The sequence below is a fragment of the Sceloporus occidentalis genome, unplaced genomic scaffold (assembly GCF_023333645.1).
Source record: "Sceloporus occidentalis isolate IW3139 unplaced genomic scaffold, rSceOcc1.0.p SCAF_1, whole genome shotgun sequence".
Classification (NCBI taxonomy): Eukaryota; Metazoa; Chordata; class Lepidosauria; order Squamata; family Phrynosomatidae; genus Sceloporus; species Sceloporus occidentalis.
In genome coordinates this window covers 111300845-111323785 of record NW_028316981.1, presented here as the reverse complement: position 1 = coordinate 111323785, position 22941 = coordinate 111300845, and the positions used below count along the sequence as shown (strand labels likewise).

At 38.0% G+C, this 22941-nt stretch overlaps 1 long non-coding RNA gene across 1 annotated transcript in view; it reads right to left on the bottom strand.

Moving 5' to 3' along the window:
- Positions 1-22941, bottom strand: part of LOC149321955 (uncharacterized) — a 153146-nt gene that overhangs the window by 126925 nt on the left and 3280 nt on the right. The window contains exon 2 of the long non-coding RNA XR_016279421.1: positions 3571-3671. This is a non-coding gene — a long non-coding RNA (uncharacterized LOC149321955). The remainder of the gene's footprint in view (positions 1-3570; positions 3672-22941) is intronic.

Genomic DNA, 22941 nt, shown 5'->3' with positions numbered 1-22941 from the left:
CAGGGAAATTGGATTAAGGTTGCTTACAGAAATGAACTTGTCAAAGGTCTACTGATCTGTATAGTAGTAAAAAATCTCAGGTCCTTTCACACTACAAAATTACAGTGCTATGATTTAACTGGCAGAGTCTGATGCTGGCCCGTCCGTCCGTCCATCCATCCATCCATCCCTATCTAGCTTTGGGTATGAATCCCAGGAATCCATAGGATGCATATGTGAGAGTTAAAATGGAAGTATAGGACTGAATTGTACAGTGTGAAAGGGAATACATATATCTAGTAAAACCTGTGTGTTAATTTTATATAATTATTTGTAAATAAATGCTTCCATTTTAAATACTAAAAGTATTTGGCATTCTGTCCCATGTCCAGCTACTGAAGAGGGTACAGGGTATGGACACCTGAACAGCATATGGTGAAAAAGAAACTGAAAAGTTATTCCAGTTTGGTTATTAGTCTTTAATAACGAGGTATTTTAATGTGAAGTGTGAGGAATATCATACAATTATCCTCATAGTATGCATTATACTTATCGGTGGTACATAACCATGGGGTCATAATGGGGATACCATTGTGTACATTGATCCTACAGGTTTTGCCATTTGGGTAACACTGTCATGCTAACTATAATTCCCCCACATTGTGGCAGTAGCACTGGGATAATTGCAGCTTTTCACAGAGCAATGCATAGCAAATGAAATGAATAAACTATCATTCATGCACTATCAAAACACAAAAAACAGCATTAAATTGTTCTTTGTGGTAGAGGGGAGAAAGCAGTTGGTATTGGGGATCTACAATAAATACAAATACGAAACAGAGGAAGTTCGATAATAAGAGTAGGAAATATCAGCAAAAACATCTTAAAGGAGGGTTGTGGCATCATGGTGAGCCTAGGGACAACGTTTCTGCCTGTGACATCCGCCAGGAGTTGCATAGATTGTAAAAAATGCCAAATAGAATAAAACCAGAAATCATGAGTAGGCAACTTCTGGTTTGTTTGTGTGGGGTTTTTTTTTTAAAATCCAGTGTTACTTTCTTTTTTTAAAAAAAATAAATAAATAAACTGTGGGACGAGCACTGCAGCCCATTAAAAAACCAAGTTTCTCACCCTGAAGGCTTCTGAAGCTCATCTGCACTGCAGAAATAATCCATTTTGACATTGTTTTAACTTCCATGGCTCAATGCTATAAAATTCTGGGAATTGTCATTTTATGAGACATTTAGGGGCAAAACAGATGGGTAGGAAGGAGTGGCCAGAGGCTACTCCTGCCTGGAACACCCAGGGACCACAGCAACCACATGTCACAATCCTGATTCTGGACCCTGCCGCAGTCCCAAATAGACAACAGCAAGAAGTGGAAATGATCCACTCCTTTTGGGAGCAGCTCGAGAGCAACTCCAGCATGACTTCTACATGGGTTGGGGGTGTGCGTCATCTAAATGCCATGCCACCAAGTTGCACAGAACCCAACTTTTTAGGCCTATCTGTTTAGGACCATAGTCTTCTCTGTCAGAGAGCTCTGATGGAACAAAAATTTACAATTTCCAGAATTCCATGGCATTGAGCCTTGGCAGTTAAAACTGTTGTGAAACTGGACTATTTCTGCAGTGCAGATGCAGCCTAAAAGATGCAATTCACTATCTTTTTTTATTTTTCTATTCTGAAAAGGGTCATCAAAAGATTCTGGAGGATTCAAGGGCTATAACAAGAATCTCAAGAAATTCATGAGATACCAGGATTGCCCACCCCCTGCCACGAGATGAGTAGTTTGGGGAGAACCCTATTTGAAAGCCATGGTACTACCTCCAAAATGGTGTTGTCTGTAATCATCAACTATCTCAGTTTATTAAGTAGGAGAGCTGTGAGTAGGGCTTCCAAAAATGACCGTAAGGTTTCAGTAATACAGTGGGCCGTTGTTATACGCTGGGGTTTGGTTCCAAGATCCTCCATGGATAACCAAATCCATGGATGCTCAAGTCTCAGTAAATATAATGAAATAAGAAAATGGTTTCCCTTATAAAAATGGAAAATCAAGGTTTGATATTTAAATGTAAAGTCAAAGGCTTTCATGGCTGGCATCCATAGTTTTTTGTGGGTTTTTCGGGCTATGTGGCCATGTTCCAGAAAAGTTTCTTCCTGGCATTTTGCCAGCATCTGTGGCTGGCATTTTCAGAGAATGCCTGCCTGGAAAAAGTGGGTATATATATACTGTGTGAGCCTGGGAAGGCAGGAGTGATTTGCATGTGTATTGTTCAGTGCTGATGGCCGGCCTCAGACTGGGAGGCTAATGCAAAGGAGGGTTAATGTCTGCTAATTGGTGATCATCATCTGCTGGGAAAGCCCCTGACTCTGAATAGTTTCCTATTTGCATTTGCTGAGTCCTTATTTTGCTATTCCACAGGACTGGTAGTCAAATTTTGTTCACTTTAAGGATTTCTTCTTTCCGGTTGAAATTGTCCAGATGTTTGTGGATTTCAGTGGCTCTATAGGAATCTAAAATAGCCCTATGACGTGTCTTGTCAGACAAGCGATGATGTTTCCACCAGTAGTGCTCTAGTCGTTGCTATCTACTTGCACTAAAGTGAGTGTCTTTAGGATGGCGGTCCCATTCTAGCTAAACTGGGAGAAGCTTCATCAGCAAGTTTTATTTATTAGTGGATGTTTGTAAGACCTAGAGCTGAAGAAATATTTGGCAGTGAGTCCTATTTGAAGCACAACTCATCTCCTTTACTGATTTCCCAGGAACCAGCTGAGTAACATTCATCTAGCAAGCAAAGCTCTGGGCACTGCACAATGCAAGCTTATCAACAAATATTTCAGACTGAAAAATATACTATTCATTCTTTTTATTCTGTTCAGGAATCATTACAACATTATTTGCACATGATAACTGCAACATGTCTTACTTAAAACCATCAGAGACCTTCTCCAAGCCCATATGGTTTTCATTAACAGTTTTCATTACAGGAAAAACAGAAAGCCTATTGCGTTTTTGGTTCATGAATACTTTCTGAATTCAAATTATTACTTAATTGTTAGGCAAAGAAAGTGAGAGGCAGTTTATTCCAAGCAATTCAAGCATGTCATCTTTCGGCCTCTGAGGGAGAGAGTAGGCTGGCCCAGTTCCATCAGGGGCTAGCCTGAAGAAAGAGACTCCTCCCTCCCCAACTGTCATCCTTCGGCCTCTGAGGGAGAGAGAAGGCTGGCCCAGTACCACCAGGGGCTAGCCTGAAGAAGAAGAGCCCTCCCTCCGGTTCATCTGCCTTGGTCCAGGCCTCAGAGGGAGAGAAGAATGCTGGACCTGATTCCCTCCCTCCCTCACCATTCCCTTCTCCTTTTGTGTCGTGTCTTTTAGATTGTAAGCCTGTGGGCAGGGAACTGTCTGTTATCCCCTCTATTGTAAACCGCTCGGATTCCCAGTGATTGGGCGGTATATAAATAAAACCTATTATTATTATTATTATTATTATTATTATTATTATTTACTAGATTTTTAATAAACAAATTATGGAAATGACAAGTGACTCAGTGGAGTTGATTAGTTCTCCTGTTCTTACAAATTCTGACCTGGTATCTGATGTTCAGGTCAGCACTTTGTTCTGGTGTAGATGCTCTTGAGATGTGAACTTTTGAATTCTGATTCAGCTTGCAGATTTTGAAGGGGAAAACTGGAAGAAAAATAGAAACAACATATAATATTCCTAGAGCGATTGAGATAGTCTGGTTTTCTGATTGAATTTTTTTTAAAAGTGTGCATGAGGGGGTATTACACAGTTATCTGGACTCCTCTAACCTGTTCTTTGCATACAGAAGGTTTATTTGAATTGGATTTTTTAAAAAGAATTTAGATAAATCAACTAATTAAAGGGCCTAAAGTTAATATCAACATTACTGAACAACCCTTGCAAAAGGTATTAAATAGGAAAGTTTGATATCCAGAATTGATAAGCCACATCTTGTAAACAAGCAAACTGCTGTGGAAAGTGAAGGACAGTGTAGCTTAAACATTGTTATATATTTTGACATCCCATTCATTCCATTTTAACTCCCTTTCCTTCTCACATTGGATAGAAACCAGAATCAATACACAGTGAGCAGAAGGGACCCTTTTCATCTTTTATCCCAACATTTTTTTTTTCATTTTAACACCATTTTCAGAGAAACATTTTCTGAAATTATATTCTATAAAGCTACAGAGATTTCTGTCTCATTCTTTTCTGAACTTCATTGTTCTTGGGAGGTGAAAGATTCAGAAAACTATAAAGTGAAACATCATGCTGCTAAGTTAGAGGCAATAAAGTCAACTTTTTTTTATTCTTTTTGCATTCCCCCCCCCCTTGTACTTGGACCTGGAGCATAAAAATTACCTATTTTTCAATTTTCAGAGACTGTATGAAATCTTTGAACACTACAGGGTTTGTGGGTTGGAGGGATTTTTTTCATGTTGCTCTAGGATATGTGATATGAATTGCTGCTAACTAATGAATAAGTTCAAAACTTTATTTAACTGGTGATGAGGTGGAACAAGAAAGTTTTCTTTTCTGGTAAAAAAAAAGAAGATAAACAATGAATTTATTTTATTTGGCCCTAAAGTACAATCTGGAAATGGTAATTTGTTCATGGATTTCAGAGTCAAGTGAAAAATAAGCTTTTTTTCCCCTACACTACTTTACAACTAGCATCCTGTTAATGACTTATACACATGAAACCCTGAGTTTGGACGGGGAAAGAAGGTTTTCCACTTTTCCTTGCACACCATGCAAAGATCTCCAACCACACAACAGCTGTCAACCCTTGGGACAGACTCCTACTACTGTTATGATCTGGTAAGGAAGAGAGAGAGGAAAGAGATGACTTAGACCATGAAGGTTCATTTGCATGGAGCTTCTGGGGGAGAGAAGCAGGCATTTGAGAACACACCATCATTATTCCCTATCTCAACTAGCCTGAAGCCAGATACATCTCCATGGCATGAACTGCCTGCTCCTGGCTCTTTTTTCCATCTATAAATGCCTCAGGTCTCTCCTAGCATTACAGGAACAGATAGAACCATTTGCACGGAGCTACACACAATTAGGATCTTGGCCATCTTGGCCATTTTCCAACTGCATTGCAGACAGTTGGAAAGAAGATCCCTTTCATATTGCAAAAACAGAGCAGTCTGATGCCACCTTAACTGACATAGCTTCATCCTAGATAATTCTTGGATATTGCATTTGAGAGAAGCACTAGAGCTCTCTGACTTAAAATTCTAAATACCTCAGAAGTCCATAAAATGGGACTATGGCATTTTAAGTGGTTTCAGAGTGCTATAATTGTGCTGTATAAAAGGGGCCCTGGAACACAGTAACACCTATCATCCAGTCATATATTTCCCATTTGTTGGCAAGGTACTTAAAAATGGCTCAGCTCAGAGCATGTTTGACTGAAACAAATTATCTAGAGGCATGCCAATCTAGTTTAATCAATAAAATTGCCTTGGTGTGGAGAGAGACAAGAGGAGTGTGGTCCTGAGGTTTGTTTGTACAGTGGGCCCTTGTTATCCTCTGGGGTTTGGTTCCAGGACCCCCTGTGGATACCAAAATCCATGAATTCTCAAGTCCCATTAAATACAGTGGCACAGAAATATGGTGTCCCTTGTATAAAATGACAATATCAAGGTTTGCTTTTTGGAATATATATGTTTTTAAAATATTTTGAAATCATGGATGCTTGAATCCATGAATAAAAAAAAATCAGTAGATATGGATGACTGACTGTACCTACATGTTCCATTTCATAAGGAATTATTGAGGGACTGGCTCTCAGTTCCATAGCATTTGAACTATAGGTTTTCTCATGGTTTTTAACATCTCTATTGAACCTTCTGGGTAACAGTTATTTGGGATTTGGTGTGAGGTACACTGTTAACACCCAGGAATATACTTCAAATGAAACAGGTATGGTTGTGAAGGTGGTGAACCACTTTCTGGACTCAGGAAGAGGAGAGATGGATGAGAGCCAATAAAGTAAACCTTGGTGGTGACAAAGACTGTGGATATACAGTTTAAGGCATACAGCTTGGGGGAATACAGCTAGTATAGAGCTAAGTGAATACAGAAGCTCAAAGCACTCTCTTCATTTTGTTTCTTAGTGCAGTCTTGTCATGATGATCTCTGCTGTCAGGTAACCTCCTGGTTGGATTATTTTAATGGGCCCACCCTTGCAAAAGATTTAGAAGTATCAAGGGCTTTGGAATATTTTGGATTTTGGAATTCTGGATAAAGTATACTCAGGATGTATTCATAAATTAGTTAATTTTTTTTCAATAGTCACAAAATTAGTCCTACAATAGTTATGGTCATAGATAGACCGACCAGCAGACAGACAGACAGACAATTTGCACATTTGTGGTGTCCCTCCTGCCCCAATAGAGGAACATCAACCCCTTCCTGCTCTTGGAAGGCCATGAGCCTATAACAGGTGCTATAGTCTAAGATACTCTATTGGTCAAAGTTTTCTTATCCTGACATTAGAATAGTGGGTCCTGTCTGGATAGAGCCTTTATAACAGTCTTTTGCAAATCCCTTATCTTACTTCCTTTATTGTAAAGGACTTTCCCTTTTCAAAGTTCCTGTTATCTTATATTGGGCTCAAGAAGACGGGGCTGTAGGAGCGCCCAGAGGCCCACTGCTGTGATCCTCAATGGGCAAGAAAAAGGAGTGGTAAGAAACTGCTCCTATCATGGCTGGTATTGAGCTACATTTAGCGACCTTGATGCATCCTTTTGGGTCATCTGTTTGAGGCCATAGACTTCCCCTCAGTGGCTGGCCAAGCCTGTTACCTCTAGGTTCATGGAGTAGAGTGATCACTCTTATGTCTCCTCTGTTGGCTATGCTGTCCATACAGTTTCCTGCAACAGTTTCTAGCCCAGTGATCCTAGGGAGATCTGTAGGGCTTCTGGTCTCACAGCCTGGCCTGCTTACACGCAAAGCTACATCAACCCCTTCTTTTTTCTCTACTTGTTTCTCTCCCCCTTTTAACTGCTGGCTTTCCATGGTAGCCAGCTAAGCTTTTCCCAGCTGTTGCAGATTACCTTGCTGAGGCCAGCAAGGAGATAAGTTGTCTTCTTTCTCTGTTGTCATTGCTAGCTCTCTTATTGGTTCTTTCAGATAGCCATAGACATTGCTCCAGTTTGCTCTGAATACCTGCATAAATCCCTCCAGATTCTTACATCATTAAAGACTGCTGATAGCAAGATTGTCTTTTTGTAGGCTGCTCTGGTTGCCTCCTGCTTAGATTCTAGGTCAGTCGCTATTTTAATTCATAAAACAGTTTCAGGGACAGGAGATCAGCATTCTCTGAGTACATAAATTGTGCATAAGATAAAACTATAGAAGCAAAATAAGTAAACCAGTAAAGCTGCTTTAGCTGGAAAATTAAAATAAAGTTTCTGATTAGAAATGGAGGATTAATACAAGAAAGATTTTAAAAAGAAGAGGCATCCAATGTAATTTTATATTTTAGGATTATATCATAAAACACAATAGAAATTCATCAGAAAATTTGCTTACATAAGATGTTTCACTAGAACTGTGTAATCTTTTCCAACCCATGTAAATATACACAGTTTTGTGATTGTTACATACACTTTGATTAAACAGGTGAAATTACAAAAGCAATCCCGATGCATAAAGAGAACAGCTTGGGATTGGGGGGGGGGCATAATTCAAGTTAGTCTAACATTGTAACATCATTTTAAAATTCTTCTCAGATTCTGAATTAATTAATCACGAATGCTGCTTTACCTAATTTCATTTCATTTATAGACTGTACACAACATATCACCAGATTTCATCTATAGAATTTTAGGTTTGTGACTCCCAGACATACAAATATGGAGTATATGAACACTATATAAACACATATATAGAAGATAGCTAGATATATAGACAGATAGATAGACTGTATAATTGTTTAATGGTTTATTGTAAGCCATCTTGAATTCCATTTTTGGGAGAAAGGCAGAATATAAATTCAATAATTAAAATAATAGAGTTTTGACCCTGTTTTAAATGCCATTGCTGCATCGTATGGAATGCTGGAGTCTGTAGTTTGGTCAGAAACACCAGAGAAATTGAGGCTGAGGAGTCTAAAGGCTCCTCACTAGACTGCCAATCCCAGGATTTCATAGGAGATTCACAACATGAACCATGAAATTAAAATGTTGAATTTTAAATGTAGATTGTTTTAAAATGTGTATGTCTTATTTGTCCTTTTAAACTGCTGTATATTTTAATTAATGTGGTTTAATTGTTGTTGTTAATTGTTGATTTGTTGTTGTTCCCTAGCTTGATTCAAAGGGAGAGGAGGGTAAAGAATTAATAATAATGATGATGATAATGATAATAATAATAATAATAATAGGGATTTATTTATAGCCCGCTCAATCATGAGGAATCAGGGCAGGTTACAACAATAAAGAAATACAATATAACAATGGAAAACTACAACACAATACAATACAAATCAATTAAAGGTCAAATTATTATTATCATTATCTTATTATTATTATTATTATTATTATTATTATTATTATAATACAGGAGCAACCCTTGGTGAGATCCTTCTGCATCACTCCCCAAAAGAGTGTAATTAGGAAGAGAAAGAGGCCCTTATCAAGTTATTCCCTGGCTGGAAGATTGACAAAATTGCATCCCTCTTCTTTCATGCCTCCTCTCCCTGCTTTAGCTAGTTCCTTATATGAAGAGCTTGAGAGATTTTATTTTTTAGATATAATATTTGTTCCCAGGTCATTCACCCATTTGAATCATTCACAAAGTTGTATCCAGAATTATCTAGAAGCATGTCTGAAAAGCTTTCCTTTACTTCCACATGAAAACCGAATCTGTCAGAATCTGCTTGATTCTGGTTTAGGATTCAGGATTCATCAAATAGTGGTGGTGCATTCCTAGAATGTGGGAATGAACCCTTCTAGCAAAAAGTTAAATATGCAGAGCTGCAGCAGTAGAAGTTCAAATATGCAAAGTTGTAGTAGTAAAATTTCAGATATACAAAGTTGTAGCATAGTTTCCACTTGATCAAAGCCTTATGTTCCACTGATCCTAGTTTTAGGAGCATAAGAGGGGAAAAATAGGAAGTAACTCTAATAATAAATGAAACAGATCAGTCATTGATTTTATTCTTTTAGATATACATACATATAAAAAGAGGTCATCAATCAAATTGGCATCGATTTTTAATACTCTTCTGAGATGTTCACTCTCTATTATAAATCAGATGCTTTTAAAAATGCGTAATTGGATGAACCCAACAGTAAAGGAAAAACCTGTTTTGCATATTACACGTACACAGTGTAAGACTTATGTTGTACATAATGTTAATTGCATTGTGGAGGGGGGGGGGGGAGAATAATAGCAGCTTAATAAAAGCAGCTGCAGTTCATAGTATCATTGCATTCATGCACAAGATTCTGTCCTCAACCAAGATTCCTTCACTTCTACATAGGCAAATCGAAAGAAAGAAAGAAAGAAAGAAAGAAAGAAAGAGAAGGGCATCTTCTTTGGACATTCAGTGAAAGCTACACTCAAAGCAACTGGGAAGACTAAATCACCAGGAACAGGTGACATGACATAGAACTGCTATAAATCAATCAATATAGGCTGCATCCACACTGCAGAAATAATTCAGTTTGAGACTGCTTTAATTGCCCTGGCTGAATGCTAGGGAATTCTTGGAACTGTAGTTTTGTGAGTCATTTAGCCTCCTCTGTCAGAGAGCTCTGGTGCCACAACAAGCTGCAATTCCCAGAATTTCATTGCATTGAGCCATGGCAGCTAAAGGGCTTTGACTTCATAGATCATGAAAAGCTAAGCACTTATCTGAAAAATATGGGTGTACCGTTACATCTGAATGTCTTGATGCATAACCCGTACACATGATAGAAGGCTACAGTTTAAACAGGATACAGAGAAACAGAATGTTTCCTAATTGGAAAAGGGGTCAGATAAGGCTGCCATCTACCATACTATGTTTTTATTGTGTAGGCACAAAACATCATGCTCAGAGCAGGTTTAGCAGGAAAGAGGAATGGAGATCAGAAGAAAAAATACCAACTATCTAAGATAGCAGATGACACCATAATGCTAGCAGAAAACAACAACTGCTAGGGAAAGTCAAAGTACAAAGTGCAAAGGCAAGCTTACTATTGAACATTAAGAGGGGAAAAATGACCACAGGGGAGTTACATAAAAATTGAAATAGTTCCCGTAACTTGGATCAATAATTGATCAGAACAGAGACTGCAGTCAAGAAACTAGAAGATGACTCGGACTAGGGAGGATATTTAATAAAAAAAACTAGGTAAGATCCTTAAGTGCAAAGATATAAAACTGAACACTAAAGTAAGGATCATCCCAGCCATAGTATTTCCTATCACCAAGTACGGTGCAAAAGCTGGACAGTGAAGAAAGCTGATAAATAAACTAATTTGATATGTAGTGCTGGACAAAAATGATGAAAATTCTGTGGACATCCAAAAAGACAAATAAATCAGTTCTAGAACAGATCAAGCCTGATCAAGCCTGATCAACCCTGGTAGCCAAGATGATTGAACTGTGGCTGCCATATCAGCTATATCATGAGAAGGTATGATGACTCACTGGAAAAGATAATAATACTAGAAAAGTAGATATCATTAGAAAGAGAGAAAGACTCAATCAAGGAGGCCATAGCCTTGAGACTGTCAGACTTAAGCAGAGCAGTTGAGGACAGGGGGTCTTGGAGATGTCTCATTTCATGGCACCACCATGAGTCAAAGCCAACTCGAACAAGAACAAAAAGGTAGAGGAGAGTAGCAAAAGGAATGCCCACTTCCAGCAGGGCTCATGGAAACAGTAGAAGATAAGATATGGTAGCTTTCCATAAAATTGGCTGAAGGAATGATGATGATCAGGCCAACAAGACTGGTGGTGTAGTCACAGATAACTGATATCTTTAAGGTGCAATTCTGGAAGATTTTTTCCCCTGTGGAAGCAGCTAATGTGTGAAAATAGGAACAGAGTGAAGGCTGAGAATGAAGAAGGTAAGGCAGGGACTTCACATGAAGATGACACATTCTTAGTGAGCTTGTAATTCTAAATACATGTATGAATGTATTTTATATTCTGCTTTCTGTCTAGCAAGGTAGACAGAAAGGTAGCCCACAGCAAAGCACAGCTAAACAAGACAAAGCAAATCACTGTTATTACAAAAATAAAAAATAAAATAAAAAAAGAATTGTATTTAAAAAAAACACACATACAATTAAATTTTTATAATGCATTGGGTCCTATGCTGGAAGAAAGGCCAGATATAAAATACATACATACATATATATAAACATGCATACAAGTCCAACTAGCTTTGTAATATATTTGATTTTAATTATGCCTGTGTGCGTATGTGCCTGAGTGTGTATAACAAAAGTCTTATGCTTTATTTATTATAATATACAGTGAAGCTTATGTCTGAATTATACTACTTTAAAAAAAAAAAGGGGGGGGGAAACCTTCCAGGATATTTCCTGTAGCTTTCCTAAGGGAGAACCCCATTCTCCATGCCATCTTACTAAAGCAACAAACACATGGGATCATAAGACTTGGGGGTAAAGCAGACTGGCAGCATGGAGCAGCCTCTGCCCACCCAGTACTGGTTACTCCCTGTTTGGTGTAGGACTACGGCAATCAGATGCTGCAATTCTGATGTAGGTTGCCGCAGCAATCTGCAATGGATCACCAGCAAGGAGTGCTTTTTTGCACTCCTTTGGCAGCTGGGTTCGGGTTGCCTTAGGCAGCTGTGGTGCAACTTCGGCCTGATTGCAGGTATTTTTCATCTGAACGCCACACCCCCAGATTGCACTTTGGGCCTGTCGGTTTTGAGCCCTAGAGACCAAGGGTGCATCAACACTGTAGACATAAGGCAATTTGACACCATTTTAACTGCCATGGCTTCATCCTACAAAATCCTTGGAGTATTCATTTTGTAAATCACTAGTACACTGTCAGAAAAGGATAAAGGCCATGTAAAACAACAAATCCCAGTATTCCATAGGATGGTGCTATAGCCCTTAAAGTGGTCCCAATGTGCATCATTTCTATATTGTAGATGTACTGCAAGTGCCTGCAAATCTCCAGCCATCAAAGTTCCTATCTGAGCATATCTCATCCAGTCACATGCCACCAATATGTCTCTCACATCTTCCCTGAACTAATTCACAATCCTGGTACGCTTTCTCATTTGCGTTCTTCATTTGGCATACTGCTACTGAAAGGTCCTTTGGGTCTAGGAAATCAAATAGCTGTGTCTTACAATAGAAAAGTGGAGGATTCATAATCTCTCCCTCTCTCCCACCAAATTAGCAAAACTGTCTATCAAAACGATGGCCTTCATTCCATTTTCATTTTTTACTCCACACTTTGCAAACTACTGTGTGCTTGTTAATTAGCCATCACTGTACCTATGCAGTGGATTCTAAGAGTACAGTGAAAGTTGAAAAGCATTAGGATAATAAGCAAGGCAGTAGGAAGATTACCAAGGATATACAATGTGGCTCATTTTCCTAGATCCTGTTTCTCGTCAGAATTAATCACTTCCATTTTATCTACAGGTTTGCATTAGAACAATGTTTATCATTCCTGGTCTAATTAACACTGTGCTTTCTTTGGTTGGATATGTAGTGTTCTGGTATGGTATCTAGCATTACTACAATTTCATTGCTGCTAAAACATATAGAAAGAAGAACTGCTAATGTGAACAGAGGAAGGGAGAACTTATCATATGAGACAAGGTTAAAGAAGCTCATCCGGTTTAGCCAGGCAAAAAGGAAAGCTGACAGGAGTCATGATTATACTCTAGAAATAGCTCAGGACGTTTCTCAAAGAAATGCAGAACTATAAAAGCCAGGTCTTTTTGAATTGATATAGAACAAACAGGAATAAGCAGTTCAGTGTCAATAAATGCTGTGCAGCATAATTAGAAGTAGTAGGAAGTTGGCAATAAGAGCATTTGTGACACAAAAAAGTGATGACTGCTTCACACTACTTTTTTTCTGACAGAGACCCAGTCACACACGATGATCCTGAGACAGCTGAAGACATGGGAGCCTCTAATGTGTGAAATATGGTGTTCATGAATTCTTTATTTGATGTCTAGCACTTACAGAATTGCAGAACAGTTGTCTAGTGGGGATGTAACAAAAGGACTTTTTTGGCAGCGGCTGCCAGGCTGTGGGCTTCCTCTGGGGGAGAGGGAGGCTAGACTGCTTCTCTCCCTGAAAACATATTTGGGGTTGGCCATGCAGAAAAATAAAACTAAATACAAAATCCACAAATGAAAAATACATTTATTGACCAACTAAAATGTAAAGAGTACATCATGCAAGCTTTCAAAGCTTCACTGGCTTCCTCAACCGACAAAGGAAGTTACTTTTCTGTTGTGAATGGAACTGAAATTTCATTACCTGTCTCTTATTCTCCCACATGGCTAAGAAGAAGAGTGGCCTCTGCCTGCATTGAGATCCCACTATACCATCTAAACTGCCAATGGAAATAAGATCTGAGACAAAATATAGCCATGTGACTAGCATTGCCATTTCCTTCTCCTGTATGATTTTTTTTATGGATGAAGCCAAGAAAGGTTTATTGAAGAATAAGTTTAGTATCATAGGAAGTGCATTGCCAGATCTTAATTTTACAAATCCCCCCAACCTTCATACTTTCCCACACGGTACCAAGCAGTCCAAAGCAAATGAATGACCTGGAGTCCCAGCAAACAGCCTCCTGCACCTGCTTAACCCCGAAACATCAGACCCATTTCAAAGCACCTAATCAACCTTTAAATCTGTGGCTGGCTTCTCTGTCCCCTGCTCTCATACCTTCCAACATTTCACAGATGAAAATTGGGACACAAGGGACCAACCAACCGAGTGTGATCAAGATGGTAAAGGTATTTCAGGAAGGATACACAAGCTAGGAGAGACTGCAGGTGTTTGCTTTTGTCTGAACCTGCTTGGAAGGCCAGGATCTCATCCCCTTGCTCTCCTTTTTAAAAAATTTATTCATAAAATTTATTCATAAAATTTAAAAGATATACAAACATTGAAAAACCAAAATGACAAAAATAACATACAAACAAATTCACAACATATAACAAATATAGTTACAAAAATCAGAAGATTCTTCTAAGGTACATTTTATCATTTTCTATCCATGTACTTCCTATCTTCGTTATTTCATCTTTATTACTATTTTTTTATGTATCCCTAGGTTCTTATTTTACCGATAATCATAAATTCTGTATAATAGTATTAGTTTTACAGTGATAATAACACATATAGATTTATATATCTTTAAATAAACTATAAATAAAATATTACAAAAAGATAAATTTCTCTGTATGATTTTTAACATCTTTGCCTGATGAAGCAGCCAGTGAAACTTCAAAGGTCTGCATGATGTATTTTTTGCATTTGGTTGGCCAATGAAGATACCATATATACTCAACTATCTCCTGTATAAAACAAAGGTAAGTTTTGAGACCAAAATTATGGATTTTGATATGGCCTGTGGATAAGTCAAGGGTAAAACTTTGAGGCATGTAACAAAGGATCCAATGGCTGAAGCAAAGGAAAACAATGCCAAATGACTGACAAAATTCCAGGAGGCTGTTTCTACTCATACTAAAGGCTGGATTGATGAGAGAGTAGTGGGATCAGGACAGACTACACTCTTGCCTTTCACCAGGTAATGGTTCCTTTTTATATATAAAAGTTAAAAATACAGTATTTAATCCATGGAAAAGTTGACTCAGCTTTTGGGGACCAATTTTTGACTAAAATTTCTAGACTTATACATGACTATGTACAGTATCTCTCTTTGGGAGAATTTGGATTTTTCCCCCTCCTTGATGCCTTTCCACCAACAGCCCAAGCCCTTTGTATTCAGCTAGCCCTTTATCAACTGACATCATTGCTGCTGAAGGGGCTTTAACAGAGTAGATCTTTTTCTGCTTTCGGTCACTGTGGATGTTTTTCAGATTGTGGGGTTTTATTTTTTTAGAATGTGCTTGTTCCAGGTTGCATTTTAATTGTATTTGTTTTGATTCATTGTAAGCTACCTTGGAACCCATTCATAGGAACGGGTCATGATATAAATCACATAGATGTTTATCTTACATTATTTTGTTGTCCAGTATTTAAAAGAAGAAGAAAAAAAAAAAGCAAGATCCTGGAAACAATCTGGGAACACTGGTGGAAAGTGTTGCTACAGAAAATATGATACAGAATTACTTTGAACACTGCTCGCATATTTTACATGTTTCTGATCAGATAGTGAATGGCCATAGTGAACAGCAAGATACTGCACCATCTTCATAGAAAGCAGCATGACATCTCTAGCCATGGGCATGGCTTTGGTTGCTTAAATTATAGCTATAACCCCTTGACTAAATACTTGTCATTCAAAGCATATGTCAGATTTTGTAATTTGTCAGTCCTGTTTCACATGGTGGCACTCTGCTGGGTTCTGTTCTGAATATCATATCTCTCCTTTATTCAAATTAGGTATATTTTACGAGGTTGGTGTGTTTTCATTTGGTGATCCTTCTTATATGCAATCAAACTAGTTGTCATTTGGCATTGATAAAATGATTATACTTTAGAAGATGTTGATAGTAGCAGGTGGCATTGTCATTGTAGCTTAGAAAGATAAATGGAATATTCAGATGAGATTGTTCATTTTTCTCTTGCAGTTATTTATTTATGACTATTAATATATGGTTATTAATTTATGTGGCTATGCTTCTAGTAGAAAGTTAATTTAATTGCCTGAAGTGATTACCTACATGTACTCCATTAAAAAAACCTGCAGATACTTCCTTTGATGATGTTACTTTTTCTTGATATTTTTGAGCGTTTGGCATTTTTGCTTAAAACACATAATAATGGGGCTGAATATTTTTACTCATGCTAAAATATATGCTACCTCCAGTTTGAAAATCTCTAAAGGGCCAGCAAACCTTAAAAAAAGGATTTTCATAAAACTATGGATGATTTAAATGATTTTTAGATAACATAATTTCTTCTACACATTTTTCTTGTAATGCCTGTGTCAATTATGTGTATATGAGTGGTGTGTAATATATTAAGCTGATTGCTTTCCATTTTTTCTAACTCTCAAGATAGCTAGTATTTTATCAATCTGCTATCATGCTTATATAACCAACAGTGTTGTGTACACGGACATGCACAGACATCTGACCACACATTGGTTTCACTGTGAACTTTTATGGAGAAAAAGAAGAAATCCTAAAATAAATAGAACTGAAAAGCAATCACACTCTTATTACAAAGGATGCTCAGCTCTTTTAAACTGTTATTACAGTTTTATATACACTGCTTACTGTAGTGGTGACTAGCTCTCCAGGAATGTCACCACTGCAGTAAGTAGCAGATAAACTACAGTACATGTGATGAACCCCAATTAATATGTTCAGTTGGGGAAGAGGGAACTGAAAAACAGTATGCTAGAGCTCTTCCCCTAAAGATTTACTTAAGTGCTTATATTGAGAGCATGGAAGAATATAATTACTTATATGTATATTGACACAAAATGCCTTAGTTAACATAGCAGGTGCATTCATGGGCATTAATTCCTGAGGCTATCCTATATGCAGAAATATATCACACTATACACTGCCATGGTATCACTGGTCACAGCATATGCTAGTATTCCAAAGCAAAATAATGAACTAGCAGTAAGTAAGTTGTAGAGTTAGTGTGGTAGACAGATGCAATGGGGTTTTCTCTTGCACATCCACTGGTTCAATGTGATGCATAAAAGAAGGGCCCACTGTATATGCATTGCGAGGGATCAGTTCCGGACACCCCCCCCCCCCGAGTAAAAGAAAAAGTGTGTAAGCTCGAGCCCCATTAGAAGTAATGGGGTGCATGTTTGCTGTGTAGTGTTGTGCGGCGCCGTGCACAAACCACAGCCACACACCCCATTATTTTTTCCAGAGGGTGCGAGCCTTTTTTTTTTTTTTTTGGTGCAGCTTCCAGTATATGCTGAAAGCCGCATATGAAGCATCCGCGTACAACACGGGCACACTGTATATGTTGTCTTGCATTACAGTTAAATGCTGTAATAGCTCTGCTAGACTTGCATTAGATCTAGGCCAGAGTCATTAAATAAAAGTGCATTTTTAATTAAAGGTGATTTTGAAAATTCAGTCTTTTCTCCTGCTTGGTCATCTCACAGAGCAGCATGTTTGCTACTGCATGTAAAATCAGACAAACAATGCATTATGCGCTGTGAACAAATGAGGAAAAACTATAATAATGGGTATTATATAGTATTGCCAATAAGAAAATATTTCTTTTCTGAGGCTTTAGCTGCCTCCTTGTTCTGGAAAATTCAGAATTGATCTTTGTTAAGGAGAAAGCATGTTGATAATTTACCATAATTATCTTAAAAGAAAGGGTCATTGGACCAAATGAATATGAATCCTCATTTGGCTTTAAAGATGTATAATCAAATAGAAAGAGAATTATTCATTATGAAATGTTTATCTGGCAATGTAGCCTGGGGAAAATTGTTAAAAATGTCTGAAGAATCTACAAGATGCTAATAATTTCTATCATAACATGATAAAGGAGCTTATTGCATGAACTTTAAAACCAGCTCAAGCCTTCCAGGCTGCAGCCGGGACACAGGATGGAGGCTGGTATTGCTGCATGCTAAATCACTGCCTAATCGCCAGCTGCCATCAGCCCTGGTCCCAGACGTGCTCTGCCAGCACTTTTTAGAAGCCATAAAGCTTCAGACTTCAAAAAAGTGCTGATGGAGCACAGCTGGGATAATCCCTGCCTCCATCCCATGTCCCGGCTGCAGCCCAGCAGGTTTAAGCCAGTTTTAAAGTTCATGTGATAAACTGTATAGTAAAACACTTAAGGCTGCCAGTTCAGGCTCATCCCAGGCCATGAGATTTCTGGACCCAAACCTGAGGCCTAGGAATCCTCCTACTGCTGCCATTAAGTGTTATGCATCAACTGCTACCTACAGTTGCTCACATTTTGTCACTGAACTGTGAAGCACGGCAGGAGGGAAGGTATAGTGTCCTGTCTGGAAATTAAGAAAGAAATCAGGGGCTGTTTCTAGATCAAGGTGAAATGAAAAGATTGTTTCTTCTCATCTACTTAGAGAGAAATGATAATGAACATTTAATGTAGCCTACTTGCTTCTAACCAGATGATGGATGCGGAGGGAATTCGAGGATTAACCCCAGGTATCACTACAAGGAAGGAAGGAAGGAAGGAAGGAAGGGGCTAATTAAGTAAATGCATAGCACGAGTTTTTGCAAGTTGCAGCAACAGTTCAGTTAAGCCCCACAAATTGTTTCAAGAAGCTGATGCAGAAGCTGAGCTTTGCACACATCCCTTGACTATTTCCTGAGAATGTACACCCTCTTCTTCTGCCTAGAGATGACTCATGAAAACCAGTGACTCAGTACCAAGCTCTGAGATCTGGAAACCCTAGAAATACTCTTCAGAGGAGCACGGGTCCCTGGTTAAAGAAAAGATAAGAGGAAAGGAATGCAAATCTGATAGTAATTATCGTGCAAATGATAGAATTTTTATGGGTTAGTAATTATTAAATGATGTAAAGCACATTGACTTGCACAGTGAACAAATGGAAATGGATTTACCTCCCATCCCTGTTCCAATCTACATATATTTGCAAGAAGTATACAAGACCATCCATAAAAGTGTATGGACACAATACGTTCCGCATAAACATAAATTAAACTAAAGGTATGGTGGCCATAAAAACGGAAAGGAACCATTCTGAATCTCAGGGCTTATCTAATTTTTAATTATTATTTTTATTTATAGGTGGCCTTTTCCTAAATTGGACCCAAGATGGCTCACAAAAGGTATGATATGTTCTGAAGGCTAATCTAGTTCAGTACATAGACAGCTGAAATGCCACACATATATTATCCAGGGGATGCAAAATTTGGATATTGGGACAATTGTACATTGTTGGCCACCTTATATAATAATAATAATAATAATAATAATAATAATAATAATAATAATAAATTTTATTTGTATACCGCTTTTCCATAGATCAAAGTGGTTTGCAAACCATATAAAAACCATTAAAAACCATTAAAATATATTGTATGCCCCCTAGAACAACATGTAATATACATCATAATTTTAAGATACTTCCCTGCCAGGTAAAATATGGAAATATGGTAACTGGAAACCTATTCCTCTGTATAGATTGGCCTTGTTCTGGATCTGCTGGTCCATCTGCCTTATTTTTATTTTTATTTTTTTTACAAATGATGTGTTAAAGCTTGTAAGAACACAAAACCAAACTGAAGGGTTCTACCAAAGAAAATATTTATGTATGTAAAATATATCCGAATAAAATGTAAAATTTTATTCGGATATCATTTTATTCACATTACATTTTATTCGGATATATTTTACATACATAAATATTTTCTTTGGTAGAACCCTTCAGTTTGGTTTTGTGTTCTTACATCTTGGGTTTTTTGTCATTTGGGACTTTTGTTGGTTTGTGTTAAAGCTTGTGCCTTGACAAAATAGATTTTGAAATCAGAACTTAGGTGGAAATTAGACGGATGCTGAATGGATGGAACATTAATGGTAGTACTGGAATATGTTTCTTCAAAGGCAATCAAAGAATAGGACATTATTTTAAATAAATACTTTCCATTAGTTTATCAGGAATGTGTGCCAGATTTTCTGAAGCTTTTCTGATGCATATCCTTCAATAGTGTAAATGTATCACCTTCGAGAGGGGGAGCATGAAAATGTGGCTATAATTTGCACCTCTAAAAATGTAATTTTGCACCAAGGTAATGTGAAATTGGTAGTGTATTCCAATTTCGTTCATTTGTTTCTATCCTATCCAACATCTTATGCTAAATAACCACATTTCAGAATTTTCTTCCAAGTGTTTACATAATTTGCTGCTCTTCTTCTTCTTCTTCTTCTTCTTCTTCTTCTTCTTCTTCTTCTTCTTCTTCTTCTTCTTCTTCTTCTTCTTTTACACCTTAGGAGTTTGAAAGAATATGGAGCATGAATGGTTGGCCTTAATAAAGAAGGTTATAAACTGAGGAAGGGTATAGATTTGGTGGCACAAAAGGTTTGGAGATGTGAAATAGTAACAAAGGTGATGGAGGAAACATGGCAGAATGGCTAACTGAACCACTGAAGTTCTGCTTGGTTCCTTTCTGAACTTGCTAGGCTATGAGAGGAATGCATACTTTGCAAATAAGGAGGATATAGGTTATAAAGAAGTGAACTCTTTGATTACAGCAATTATATATAGCAGACTCTTTGGTTATAAGAACTGTTACAGTCCAAGGTTTAGGTAGCAATGAGAAAGTAGACTCAATGAAGCAATAAGTTACTTTGAGGTCCCACATGAAGCTTATGACATCAGTCTCAACAACTTTTCAGTGTTTCCTGTGAATTTTTGAACACAGGTGTCAATACTGAAAATTTAAGCATCCTTTAAAAAAAACTATCCCAAGACAATATCCCCCTCAAAACCCAACTGCCCCTGGCAAAGGATGGGATAGACACCAATATTATGAAGTTTACGACCGCAGTAAAGACTGTTCTATTCTTTTTTTCCATAAAATAACTTTCAGACAGTGTAAAGTTTCTGTCTCTCAACCTATTTTTTCCTAATTAGTGTCAGAAGCAAAAGTTTTATCATAACTGGACCAGCTGACCTTTGAAGTCTTTTCCAATTCTACAGTTCTGTAATTCTTTGACAGTACAAAGAGAATGAATGGTGCAGTTGTTATTGATAGTGTGTGATATAACTTTGAGATGGTGGTGGTGGTGGTGATGATGATGATGATGATGATGATGATGATGATGGTGATGATGGAGCTTTGTAGCATAATATATTTTAGGGTATTTTTTTAGAAAGATATAACGGTTTTGATTGCTCCTTTTGTACCAGTGGCTGCTTCAAAAGTATGCTGAAGAGAAACATGTTTTATCAAGTAGTTCATATTAAAAAGTAGTTTGTCGTTAGCTGCCCCTGATTTGACCTTGATTCAATAAGTCTGTACATGAGACATCTCTAAGCCCCTTGTTCTCAACTACTCTGCTCAAGTCTTGTAGATTCAGGTCCATGACTTCCCAAATTGTGTCTATCCCTCTGCTGTTTGATCTTCCTATTTTTCTGCTGCCTTCTATCTTTGCTAGCATTATTGTCTTTTCTATGAGTCATGTTTGACATGATGTGGCCAAAGTATGACAGCCTCAGTATGAACATCCTGGCCTCTAGGGAGAGTTCAGGCTTAATCTGTTTAAGGACATATTTGTTTGTCCTTTTGATTGTCCATGGTATTCTCAGCATGTTTCTCCAGCACCACATTTCAAATGAGTTTATTTTCTTCTTATTCTCTTTTTCCACTGTCCATTTTCACATCTGTACATGGTGATGGGGAATGCAGTGGCTTGGTTGATTCTAATTTTAGTGCTCAGTTGTATACCTTTACTCTTTAGGATCTTGTTAGTTCTTTCATCACTACCCTTCAAATTGCTAGTCTTCTTATGATTATTTGACAGCAGTCTCTGTTCTGATCAATGCTTGATCTAAGGTATGGGAACTCTTTTTAACTATTTCAGTTTCCTTATTATTTAGGCTGAATTTGTGCATATTCTCCATGGTTATTATTTTTGTTTTATTTATGTTCAGCTGCAAGCCTGCCTTTGCAGTTTTCTCCTTAACCTTATTTATTAATTGTTCCAAGTCCATGATGTTTTCCACTAATAGTATGATCTCATCTACATATCTTAGATAGGTGATTTTCCTTCCTTCTTTTCTCCTTCTTCTGACTCTAAACCTGCTCTTCTTGTGATATTTTCTGCTTTGAAGTTGAACAAGTAGGGTGACAATATTCAGACTCGCCTGACTGCCTTGCCAGTTGGGAACTATTCTCTTTCTCCATATTCTCTTCTAACTGTTGTGTCTTTTCTAAGTACAGATCTCTAAAGTACAGGACTATCAAATGTAGTGTCACTCACACATGTTTAAGAGTGTTTGATAGTTTGTACTGTTAGGTAAAACACCAGATGCTGGAAGCAGGGATGGGGTGGCACTGTATCTTGCTTGTACACTTTCCAGAGGCACTCAGAGATTACCTGAAAGACTGCATCTTCTTAAGACACAGGCTATACAAGCCAGCAAGAAATGCCGACACTGGGGTGGAGTGGGGGCATGGTGACTGCCCGCGCCCCACCATGACTCTATCCCAATGCCAGCATTACACTGCCTGCCCAGCCAGATGGCAGGTGGCATCATGATATTTATGTGGTTCTGCATTTAAACACACTATGCCAAAGTAATGGGGAAAAGCCGCCGCTATGGCAGCAAGGGTGGCTTTTTGCTGGTTCCAAAAGGAGCAGCTTTCTGCCGCTTCTTTTGGAGCGAGCAAATCACTAGATTGGGGCTGCAGCTTGTGGTTGCTGCAGCCCTGATCCAGCACTCAATAGTGTAGTGGCAAGCCACTCCTTTGGGGCTATCTGTTTAGCCCTTAGGTTTGCCTGAGTTTTAAGTTCTTTGTAGGAGGGGTTTCTCTCAATCTCACTATTTCACAGGCACATTTGGTGAAAATGTAGGAGAAACCCTTCTCAATGACTACTCACAGGTTGTGGTAGTCCTTCCACAGGAGGTCCAATCGGCCTAGGTGTCCTTTTTTGAGTTGAAATTTGGAAAGCTTGTTCCTTATAGAAGTGAAAAGTATCCCTTATTATAAGGGATGTCTATCATTTGGGGAAAGTCTTTCCTTTTATTTAGAATGAACAAGGGGTCAAAAAATCCTTTGTTTTGGGGTGTGGGC